Here is a 10,973-nt window from a genome sequence, read left to right as displayed (position 1 = left end):
CCTTTCCCTATTTGCTGCAGGGGAATGGGAAGAGAGCTATGTCTACAGTTCTACTGTGCTCCCCAGTGTGCTGGCCTGACTGATTTTTCCTACAGAATGGAAAGGCTTTGGACTCTGTATTGAGGTTTCAAGAAAGTGAAGATGGTCTGCGTTAGTTTCTCATTGCTGTGTAAGAAATTAACACACACTTAGTGGGTTAACACAACAACATATATTTATTTACTTCAAGGTCTAGAAGGGAGGTGTGCAAAATGAATCTTAAAAGAGGTAAAATCAGGGTATCAGTGCAGATGGTTCCTTCAGGAAGCTCCAGGAGACAATCCATTTCTTTGTTTTCTCCTTTTAGAAGGTGTCTGAATTCCGTAGTTTGTGGTCCTTCGTACATCTTACATCTTTCTGGATTTTCACTCCAAACTCTGTTTCCAACATCTCATCTCCTTTTCTGTGTCCTGCCTTGCCTCCTTCTTATGAGTTCCCCTGTGACTATCTCATCACATTAATCAGTAAGGCAGGGGGATCCTCTCTTCAGAAAACCTTGGTAGAATTCAAGCAACCCATCAAGAGGCCAATCTACAAGATGTGGCTGACATAACTCAGGATATCACTTGTGGAAGCAGAGAACACTCCTCTGCATATGGCTGTGTTTGGGGAATCTGGAACTGGGAAGTCCAGTTTCATCAATGCCCTGTGAGGTCATAGTCATGAAGAGGAGCGTTCTGCTACTGTTGGAGTTTTGGGGACCACCATGAAGAAACACCCCTGTGAACATCCAAAAGCTCCCAATGTGACCTTCAGAGACCTGGAACTGCAACTCTCACTTTCCTTCTACACACATATCTGGAATGGTGGCATTTGCTAACTATTACTCCTTTATTATCGTCTCCTCCTTACTTTTTAATTTTAATGGTGGTTAGCTGGCCCCCAAAATTAGAAACCTAGGTGAGAAATTCCACTCGTTAGACTCATTGTGGACAATGATTTATATAATGAAGGGAAAAACAACCATGTCCTTCAAAAAGGACAGAGTTCTTCAGTAGATATGAGAATTCCCTGGCTACTCTCAGCAACATGGGAGTGCCTGAGCCATGCATTTCCTTGACCTCCAACTTTGACATAAATGACTTTGATTTCCCAAGCCTGGAGAAGGATCCCCCTGTCCATAAGCTCTACACCTTGTACTGCTTTTGCCCAATTTGTCTGATGCTTCCACTGGGATGGAGAAAGCTTTCCTCATCTGAAAAGATCTGGCTGGATGCCCTGAAATCAATGGCTTCCACTTTCCTCCCCTTAATGACCTGCTTCTGCGACTTTGATTTGCCCTAGTAGAAGTACTTGAATCTTTATGAGAGCCATTTTAACTTGGATGTGAAGTCAGACAAAGGGATTGCCAGGAAGAAGACATGTCTGTGGAGAAGATCAAAAGTTTCACCAGCCCTTGAATCTGTGGTTACTTCTGAAGAATGACTGCATAACAGCTGAGGTCATGAAGTGTGCTGAAGGGCATTGCTTGATGAATGGAAGCCTCCCATCCACTCTCTCCCAGTTTTTGAAAATCTACTTTCTACATTTGAAATATACTTGAATTCATGAATACAGTGGCCAGCGATGCTACAATTCTCTTGCATAAGCCTTTAGAGAGACAATGGCATGGCAATCTGAGAAAATCGAAGAAGTGTTACTTCTCTACACGATGAAGATTACCAATTGGCAGTATGGTGAGATTGTTATGGTCAAAGGCTTTGACTTACAATCCAGTTGTCTTCATTCATTCACTTTCTCACCTGTTCATTCAGCATTAATTGAATAGTCACAATATGTGAAAATCTAGAGCTCCCTTGGCAGTCCTCAGCCATTGCCTGAGTACTTTCCAAATGAGCACTAGGGATACTGCAGTGAATAAAAGGAACCAAGTCCCTGCCCACATGAGCCTCCCTAGTAGGGGAGAAATACAAGAAATAGTGGAGAAATGAAAAGGTGACATGGAGTCTGCGGGTGGCGGAGCTATAAAGAAGAATAAGGAAGTATAAGCAGAAAGGGAGGATATATCAAATTAGTGGTCAAGGAAGGCCTCTCTGAAGACTTGACAGTTAAGCAGAAATATAAAATATGCATATATGTAGGATTAGTGTTGCTGGTGGAGGGAACAGAAAATGCCAAGGTCCTGAAATTGCAAGGAGCTTGCCATATCCATTGATTACCCGGGGGGTTCCTGGGGTGCAGTATGCAGTAGTGTGCACAGTAGGAAAATCGTAGGAAAGGAAGGCTTACAAGTAATCAGGGATGAAGTGATGTAGAACACTGGATGGCATGGTATTTGCTTTAGAAGTTATTCTAACTATGATGGAAACCACTGAAGGGAGGCTTTGGAAGGAGTTTGGCCGATAGATGATCATGGGGCCTGATGGGACAGGCCTAGAGAACTTAAATGTGCTTATTTAGCTGTTCAGTGAAAGAAGGCAGTGGTTTGGTCAAGTGAGAGACACAGAGGGTGTGAAAAGAGACTGGACTTAGGATATACTTTGAATATAGTCCTGCCAGGTTTGTTGATGTGCTGGAGGAAGATATCAAAGGGAGGATATAAGAATCACATGCTGGATTTCTCCTAAGCATCTGAGTGAATAGAAGTGCCTATCAAAGTGATGGGGAAGACTCTCGGAGAGCAGCCCTGAGGGTCAGGGTGAAGCAGAGGTGTCAAGAATCAAGAGCTCAGTAATAGAACTATGAGACTTGAGGTGTTTGAACTCAGAGGGGAGATGCTTTGTGGACAGGTGCATATTTGTCTGAGGCCGAACAGCATGGCTGTGCAGCTTTCAAGCTTTCTGACCTATGGCATATCACTCAAAAGCATTTCCCTTTACCCTCAAAATAGGGATTGACTCACTCATTCGGGGACCTTGTGGGGATACAAAGTCCTAAGGCAATTTAACATTTACATAAAAGAAGTATGGGACAGTGAAAGTGCTCCATGGAGACACTGGAATTATTAGGAGGCATGACACAGGTAAATTCACTTGGGAGAGAGAAATTTGTCATCACAAACCTTCTATCCAGGGAACATCTGGGTTGATTTGTTTACCACCCCACCACCCCAAATTTGTGTCCACTTTTCCAGTAACGTTCTTGACAAGAACTTTCTTTCTCAACTGAATTGCCTTAGCAAGTTGCCAAAAATTGTTTAATCATATGTAGGTCAATTTCTGTCATCTCTATTCTGTTCCATTGTTGTGTGCATCTATTCTTTCTTCAGTACCACAATGTTCCAATTATGCTGATTTTCTAGGAAGTCTTAGAATGGGGTAAGAATAGGGTGTGAATGAACCATGAGAGACTATGGACTCTGGGAAACAAACTGAGGGTGTCAGACGGGAGGAGGGTGGGGGAATGGGATAAGCTGGTGATGGGTATTAAGGAGGGCACATATTGCATGGTGCACTGGGTGTTACATGCAAGCAATGAATCATGGAACTTTACATCAAAAACTAAGGGTGTACTGTATGGTGACTAACATAATATAATAAAAAATATTAAAAAAAAGAATAGGGTGTGAGCCTTCAAACTTTATTCTTTTTATTTTGGTAATTGCTTTTTCTCTTATGTTTCCATTGTTTTTCCTATATATTTTTGGAAAGAGCTTGCCCGTACGTAGGAACAAAGCTTTTGGGATTTTGATTGGGATTGTTTAGAATCTATAGATCTAATTGGGAAAAACTGATCTCATCACATTAGTGATGCTTTCAATCTATGAGCGCAGTTTGTATTTTCTTGTATTTGAAACATCTTTTATTCTTACATCAGATTTTGTAGTTTTCAGTGTATAGCTCCTGCTCATATTTTGTTGTTTAGTTTGTTTTAGTGTAGTTTTATTGAAACAAATTCAAATTTTAATTTTTGATTACCAGAATACAGGACTACTTTTGTAAAGTGGCCTTGCATTTTGTGGCATTTCCACCGACTTATTAGTTTAGGAGCTTTTTATGGATTTGTTGGGACTTTTTAATGAAAAAATTATGTCTCTTTTGAACAGAGGTAGTTCTGTTTCTTCCTTTCCAGTAAGTATACCTTTCTTTTATTCTTATCTCATTTCACGAAATGGGACTTCAAGTAGCATATAGTATAGATTGGTGAGAGAGAATATTCTTGTCTAGTTCTTGTTGCTAGGAGAAAGCAATTAGTCTTTTAATAGCATAAGAATGATATTAGCTGTAGGGTTTTTGTTAGTCCATTTGTTAAAATGAATGGTGTTCATTAGGTTAAGAAAGTTCTATTCTTAGCTTACTGAAAGTTTTTTATTAAGATTTATTTATTTTTAGAGAAAGAGTGTGTGTGTGTGTGTGTGTGTGTGTGTGAGGGGATAGTGGGAGAGGGAGAGAAACAGAATCCCCGCTGAGAGGGAACCCCCCCCACCATGAGGGCTTAATCCCAGGACACTAAGATCATGACCTGAACCCAAATCAAGAGCCAGACTCTCAACCAACTGAGCCACCCAGGCACCGCGAAAGTTTTTTTTTTTAATAGTAAATGGTTGTTAAGTATTATTGAAATGTTTTCCTGCATCTATTGAGATTGTTACAGGTTATTTCTTATTGCATCTGTTAATCCTGTGTGTTAGAGTGATTGATTTTTTCCACTGTTCAAAGAGCTTTGCATTCCTGGAGAGAATCTCACTTGGTTGTGATGTATCCTCCTTATTACATATTGCTGTAGTTGCATTGCCAACATTTATGAATACTGCTGTGCTTATATCGATAGGGGTTGCTTCTTTAGTCTTCTGTTGCAGTTTTGTTTTATATTCTTTGATTTGGCATTGGGGTGTACTGGCCTCATGAAATGAGTTGGAAGGTGTGCCTTCCTCTTTTGGAAGACCTTTGTAGAATTAGTATTATTTCTTCTTTAAATGTTTGGTAGAATTTACTAGTAAAAATATAGACCTGGAATTTTTTCTTCATCTTCCCTTCCTCCTTTCCTTCTTTCATTCCTTCCTTCCATCCTTCCTTCCTTCTCTCTTCTGTTTTGGAAAAATTTAAATTAATAGATGCAGGACTGTTAACTGTCTCTTTTGCTTGTCAGTTTTGATAGTTTGTGCCTTTAAAGGATTTAGTCCATTTTGTGAAAATTGTTCAATTTGTGAGCACAGAGCTCTTAGTATTCCTTATTATTCCTTTTAATGTCCATGGGAACAGTACTGATCTCCCATGTTTCATTTATTATGTTGATAATTTTTGTCTTCTCTGTTTTGCTCAGGCTGACTAGAAGTTTATCAAATTCATTGATCATTTTAAGCAGTTGACCTTCTCATGTTGATTTGTAAATTTTGATACAGTAATATTAACTCATTGTGTTATATTACTTTCCAGTATACAATATAGTGATACAACAATTCCATACATTTCTAGTGATCATCACAAGTGCATTCCTTAATCCCCATCACCTATTTGACTTCTCTTCTGAGTGCAGTAGGAATCTAGCGGCTTGGCATGCATTAGCTGCAGTGGTGGGGGCCTCGTGGGGGCCAGCGGTGGAAATGAGGGGGGCAGCTGTGGCTGAGCATGCAGAGGCTGGGTATCAAGTGAGACAGCCTCTTGGGGTACACAGCAGCGAGAGAGGGCACACGTAGCCTATCTAAATTTGCACTGAGCTGCCACTCCTAGACCAGTTCCCCTAAGATCAATGGTTGTTGAGGGCACAGTTGCTTTAGTGGGACCGGCCAGGGACTCAGTGTTTGGCAGCGGCAGTGGCCAGGAGCACACCACATGTGTGTATCGTGTAGGTGGGGTGCATGTGGCATTAGCAATATTTGCACTAGGCTTCGCGGTGCACACTGGCAGCAGGTTAGGTAGCCAGTGTGTGCGCAGCACCTCTCCAGCAGGTGGCTCTGTGCCTATGCTGAGTGGCAGGGGACAAAAAAGGCCCTTGTCAGCTCCTTTATTCCTGGAGAAGTCCCCCAACAGTCTCTAAAATCCTGATAAACACATCTCCCTTCTGTTTACCCCAGACATTGTGCAAACTGTGGATTCTGTGTTGCCTCTCTGCTGGCTGTTGTCTCTTTAAAGATAGGGACCCATCTGTCACTTGCCCTCCTGGCTTACCCAGTGTTGAGTCAGCTGAGTTTTAAAGTAGCAGCTCAGAAAGGGGAATGAAGCATGAGAGACTATCGACCATGAGAAATAAACTGAGGTCCTCAGAGGGGAGGGGGGTGGGGGAATGGGATAGACTGGTGATGGGTAGTAAGGAGGGCACGTATTGCATGGTGCACTGGGTGTTATGTGCAACTAATGAATCATCGAACTTTACATCGGAAACCAGGGATGTACTGTATGGTGACTAACATAATATAATAAAAAAACATTAAAATAAAATAAAATAAAATAAAAAAGTAGCAGCTCCCAAGTCCTGCTGGTTGTACAAACTTATGGAATCCAGTCCCTCTGGATTTCAAGGCCACATGTTATGGGGATTTGTTTTCCCTTGTGTGGGCTCTCTGGAGTTTCCCCTTTCCGCTCTGGCACAATAGACTCTCCATAGTTAATCATATAGAGGAGGCCACATCCAAAATAGAAGGAAGGGCAGAGATGCAGTCAAGAATAAAATTCCCAGTGACACTAACCACAAACTTGAAGGACACCATGAACATAGAGAAGGAAGAGGAATAGACCCCACACCAGGCACCCCGACATGGGGGCCCTGCATGGGGAAGACGAGTCCCCACAACATTTGCTTTGAAGCCAATGGGGCTTAAGGTCAGGAGTTTTTATAATCAGTGGTGCTTAACACCAGGTACTTGAAAAAGCAACAGACTCAGCTCTGGGTGGGCCAGAAGGCCATTGGAAACTGACCCCAGACTTTTAATAAACAGCATAAGCGAACAACCTGGGGTAACTGGGTGATGGGCGTTAAGCACGGCACATGATGTGATGAGCACTGGGTGTTATATGCAGCTAATGAATCATTGAGCACTACACCAAATACAAATGATGTGCTATATGTTGGCTAGTTGAAATTAAATAAAAACAAACAAAAAAACCCAAACAACCCTGTTGAGAAAGAGGTCTCTAAAGCCCCTGGGGTATACAGGAAGGAGATTCATTTACTAATATCGGAATGTGCACTGGAGGGACAGGCATCTTTAGGAGGCTTCTCCAAGAACAAACAAGCTGGTGAGTGCCATTTCTCTCCCCACCCCATCCTAGTTACCAGAACACCTGAAGGAACCAGCATGAACACTTTTCACAGAGCTTGCTAACACTATGTGACCCATCCCCACATTCTCCAGTGTACCCTCCCTATCCAACATGTCCCATTTGTGCAAGAGTCCCTCCAAAGCATCTCCGGACAGGTCTCATCCTTCATGAAGCCCTGATAGGGACCAGAGAACAGCACCTACCTTAACACTGTGCACCTCAACTCCATGTATTCTAGTGGACTTGCCTCAGTCAATCCACCCCACCCTGCAGGAGTCCCTCTAAAGCAGTTCCTGTTGAATCTCATTCTGCAAGCCACCCCAACAGTGCACTGCTCCACTCCAGAGTGACTTTAACTCCATGGAGAAGGGACGATAACCACACATACAAGTTCAAATACAGCCCTGGCAGTGGGTTGGGGACAGACGTCTGATCTGCCTTCCAGTCCAGCCCACTAACAAAAACCTCACTGGGGGCAGCATAAGGGGAAAGCCCTGTATTGGGGGGCTACCTCAACCCTAAGGCAGACTGGGGGCAGACATCTGGTCTGACCGCAGCCACAGAGAACAACTAAAGCATCAGGGGACAACATATGGAGAATGCCCCTGGTGTTTGGTGTGACAATAGTCCTGGCAAGTGAACTGTGAGCAGGCATTGGCTCTGACTCAAATACAAACCCAGGCAGCCCCAGAAGAGCCCCTTAACAGCACAGGGACCATAAACAAAGCAAAGGGTGTCACTGAAGCCAACTGGAATGAAAGCAAATGCATTTCGATCACACTTAGGACACGCACAACACACGTAGGACACGCACAACACACGTAAGAAACACCACAGAAGCACTTGGTTTTGGTGAGCAGGGCACATTGCACTATAGGTCACTACAGGACCTCTTCTTCATAAGGACACTGTTCTCAAGGTCAGGAGACCTGGCTGAGTTTCCTACTAAATAGAAACATACACAGAGAGTTCGATGTAATAAAGAGAAGGAGAAATATATACCAAGTGAAAGGGCATAATCAAAGCAAAAGAGCTAAATGAAAGGGAGATAAAAAAATATGTGTGATAGACAATTCAAATTAATGGTCATAAATGTATGTGCTGAACTTGAGAAAAGAGTAGAGGATCTCAGTGACACTTTCAACAGAAAGAAAATATAAAAAAGAATCAATCAGACATAAAGAACTTAACAACTTAAAAATTCACTAGAGGGAAGAAACAGTAGACTAGAGGAAACAGAAGAACAGATCAGTAACTCAAAAGATAGAGTAATGAAAAGGAACCACACTAAACAGAAAAAAAAAACCAGGATAATGGGAAATGAGACTTGGTTACGAAAACTCAGTGACAGCACGAAGTGTAATAAAATTCACATTTAGGGATCCCAGAGGGAGAAGAGAGAGAAAAAGGGGCAGAAAATTATTTAAAGAAATATTAGCTGAAAACTTCCCACATCTGGGGAGGAAAATAGATATTCAGATCCAGGAGGCACAGTGAGCCCTCAACAAAATCAAGCCAAGGTGGTCCACACCAAGATACCAAATAATTAAAATGGCAAAAGGTAATGATAAAAAGTGAAATTTAAAAGTAACAGGAGATGGGACACCTGGGTGGCTCAGGCAGTTAGGCATCTGCTTTTGGTTCAGGTCATGAACCCAGGTTCCCTGGATAGGGTCCCACATCAGGCTCCTTGCTCAATGGGGAGCCTCCTTCTCCCCCTGGGTGCCACTCCCCCTGCTTGTGCTCCTGCTCTCTTTCTCTCTCTCTGACAAATAAATAAATAAAATCTTTAAAAGGAACAGTAACAGGAGAAAAGAAAGCGGTTGCATACAAAGGAGTCCCCATAGAACATCAGTTGATTTTTCAGCAGAATCTTCGCAGACCAGAAAAAAGTGTCATGAAATATTCAAAATGCTGAAAGAAAAATACCTGCAGCCAATAATATTCTATTGAGCAAGGCTGTCATTTAGAATAGAAAGAGAGATAAAGAGTTTCCCAGAGAAAATAAACTTGGAGTAGCTCATCATCATGAAATCAACATTATAAGAAATGTTAAAGGAAACTCTTTGAGTGGAAAGAAAAGGCCATAATCAAGGTTAAGAAAATTAAGAAAGGAAGAAATATCACAGGTAAATACAAACATAATAAATGTGTTAGACTAGTCACTTACAAAACCAATGTTGAGGTTAAAGCAGAAAAGCAGTAAAATCAATTATATCTATAAAAAATCAGTCAAGGGATTCACAATTAAAAGGGTGTAAAAGATGACTCCACATATATATAAAGCATGGTGGCATGAGGCATGAAGAATGGGTTCAAACTTAAGTGACCATCAACTTAATAAAGGCTGCTACATGCAGAACATTTACAGGCGAACTTAATGGTAACCACAAATCAAAAATCTGTAATAGATAGCCAAAAAATAAAGAGAAAGGAATCCAAGCATATCACTAAAAAAACCATCAAACTACAAGAAGAGAGCAAAAGAAGAAAGGAACAGAGAATTAAAAAACATGCATAAAACTAGCAAGAAAATGGCAATACATATATACTTATCAATAATGAATTTGTAAAATGACCAAATGCTCCAAACAAAAGACATAGGTGAGTGAAAGGCTAAAAAAGCAACAAGTGCACCCAACGGAATAAAATAACTAGAAATTAACTTAACCAAGGAGGCAAAAGACCTGTACTCTGAGTACTATAAAACATTGATGAAGGATACTAGAGATGACACAAACACATGGAAATATATACCCCACTTATGGACTGGAAAACTCAATATATTTTAAACACCCATACTACACAAAGTAATGTACGGATTCAATGCAAGCCCTATCAAAATACCAATAAACAGACCTAAAAAACCATATTATATGTTGGCTAATTGAACATAATAAAAAAAAATTTTTTAAGCCTTGAAAAAAAAACCTGAAAGAGTCCTAAAATCCTAAAATTGGAATCACAAAATATTTTGAATATTCACAGCAAACTTGAAAAAAAAGAGAACAAAGCTGGAGATATCATAATTCCAGATTTCAAGATGCACTAGAAAGTGTAGTAATCAAAACAATATGGTATTGGTACAAAAATAGACATAAGATCACTGGAACAGAGTAGAGGACCCAGAAATAAACTCACAGTTATATGTTCAATGAATCTACACAGTGGGAAAAAGACATTCTCTTCAACAAATGGTGTTGGGGGAAAAAAGGAAAACTACATGCAAAAGAATGAAACTGGACCACTTTCTTACACCATGTGTAAAAATAAACTCAAACGGATTAAAGACGTAAATGTGAGATTGAAACCATAAAAATTCTAGAAGAACACAAGAAGTGTGTGACTTCAGCTGTAGTAACATTTTTCTGGGCAGAGGAAACAAAAGCAAAAATAAACTATTGGAACCACATCAAAATAAAATAAAATAAAATTTTTTCAGTGAAGGAAACCATCAACTAAACAAAAAGACAATCTACTGAATAGAAGACATTTGGTAATGCTACATCTAATGAGGGGTTAATACCCAAACACATACAACTCAACAGCAAAACCCCCCAAATAATCCAATTTCAAAAACAAGCAGAAGACATGGACAGTCATTTCTCCAAAGAAGACATACAGATGGCCAACTGACACATGAGAAGTTGTCCAACATCGTTCACCATCAGGAAATACAAACCAAAAGCACAATGAGACATCACCTCACACCTTTCAGAAGGGCTATAATAAACACACACATACACGTACCCATGAAAGAACAAGTGCTGCTGAGGATGTGAAGGAAAGGAGCCC

General features: G+C 40.8%; 1 pseudogene; it reads left to right on the top strand.

Annotated features, from left to right (window-relative positions):
- The first annotated feature begins 251 nt into the window (after positions 1–251).
- Positions 252–3,433, top strand: LOC109488710 (annotated as a pseudogene).
- Positions 3,434–10,973: the final 7,540 nt, after the last annotated feature.

The sequence above is a fragment of the Ailuropoda melanoleuca genome, unplaced genomic scaffold, assembly GCF_002007445.2.
Source record: "Ailuropoda melanoleuca isolate Jingjing unplaced genomic scaffold, ASM200744v2 unplaced-scaffold7766, whole genome shotgun sequence".
Taxonomy (NCBI): Eukaryota; Metazoa; Chordata; class Mammalia; order Carnivora; family Ursidae; genus Ailuropoda; species Ailuropoda melanoleuca.
This window is presented reverse-complemented; position numbering and strand designations above follow the sequence as displayed.